Genomic DNA, 1866 nt, shown 5'->3' on the forward strand with positions numbered 1-1866 from the left:
GGTGGTGTAGGAGGCTCCAATGGGCAGAAGGGCTATACAACTGCTGGGGAGACACCAGCACCTTAGGTCGCCCTCCCTTTGCCCTTCTGGCTGAATGGGAAAACTCACCGTTTCTAGGCCTGGTCAATTTCATAAGTTTCCTAGGCCTGAATGAAAGGGATTGTAGCCATTCAATAACTGAGTTCCCACCCCATGCTGCTAAATGTAACAATTGAGTTCTGACTAACTAACCCCCATGCTACTATATATACCCCTGAGCAAAGACCCCAAGAAGAGACAGACAGAGGGAACAGTAGACGCTCTTTCCCCCACCTGGGTTCTCTCTGCCAGGAGAATTGGCATTTTTCTATTTTTTTCATTTTCTGTAAATAAATCCTGTCTTACCACTGATCTGTGGTCAGTGAATTCATTCTTTGAATCACCATGACCAAGAACCCTTGAAGATGAAATTCTGGTATCATCAACATTCACTGGTTCTATCAGGCAAACTAACAGGCTAACCTTAATTCCTACTGGGGAGATGAGGGGAAGACAATGAACAATTTTATAAAACATATTGTAAATGAATCTATTGTTATTGGTGTTGCCCTATTGGAATTCCAGTTGAATTCTTGCTAAAATAATAGTCATCCTTTATTGTATTTTTACTAGGATATTACCTATTACACCATATTACCTCATTTTCATTTTTATTGACCTGGACTTCTATTATACATGAAGCAACAAGGCTCTAGGACATTAAAACTCACTCAAAATTAAAAAAAAGAAGAAGAGGAAGACATGAGATCACAGACTTTATCCTCTTTTATTCCCCTCCCACACTCCACGTTATCTTCATCAGCCATATAAGATGGATCCCAGGCAGAAGTGGTAAAATGAAGTGTGCATGCACTTCATATTATGGGTTTCATGCAGTTGAGGTCTTTACTCTGAGAGGATGGTTTCAATTCAGAGAGGAGAAGTAACCCCTTTCAAACAAAAATGCAAGACAAGACACCACACTGAAAGAGGACTGACAGTACCATCCACTCCAGAAGAAGGGGACCACAGAGCTGTGCATGTAACCAGTTAGGTAGGTCCGGAGCATGTCCACTGCGTTCGGGCTCCGCTTTATCTCCTACTGTATTCGTTCAGATAAACAAGTTCCTTGGGTTGAGGCCTGAGGACTCAGCTCAGCAGAGTGAGAATTCCCAGAGCCAACATAGAGACAAAGGAAGCACATTATGAGTTCTCTGGGAACTGCTCCTCCCCCAGAACACAGGAGCACTGAGACAGCCCCGCCCCTGCTGCTAAAAGGGAGGGGGGAGTGGGTGGAGCGGGAAGCGGTCAGTCGTCACTTCCTCCTCCGGGCTACCGGCCGTTAAGCCTTCGTCTGAGGCGCAGTCGGAGGTGCTCTCGGAGGTGCCGCCTGAGGCCAACCAAGGGCCGTCTCGTTGATTTTCTCCGTCTCCTGGTGGATTTCTTGAGGTAGAACAATTCTCCAAAAACCGTAAGCCCCCTGCCCCTGAAAAGAGGAGGCCACTTACAGTGGCGGCTTCTCTCAGCGTGTGCTTGGGCCACTACGCTGATTCAACCCTGCTTTTGGGCCTAGACTCCCCGGGAGTGCTTAGGCCCAGCGCCATTTTCTTTTCCCAAAGCGTCTCGGTAAACCGAAAGTCGCGGTCTGAAGCTGGTGGTCTCGGGCCAGCAGAGGGAGATTTCCCAGGCCCTAGGGAGTTAAGGGGAGGACCCTCGTGAAGGATGAGGGGACTCGGTGCCCCAGAAACAGGCGGCACAAAACTGCGCCTTGTAGAAGCCCGAAGGCCACGCGGGCCTAAAGATGGCGGCTTCTCTCGGCGTGTGCTTGGGAGGGTGGGGGCGGGGCAC

Source organism: Otolemur garnettii, unplaced genomic scaffold (genome assembly GCF_000181295.1).
Source record: "Otolemur garnettii isolate 467f Iridium unplaced genomic scaffold, OtoGar3 scaffold00051, whole genome shotgun sequence".
Taxonomy (NCBI): domain Eukaryota; kingdom Metazoa; phylum Chordata; class Mammalia; order Primates; family Galagidae; genus Otolemur; species Otolemur garnettii.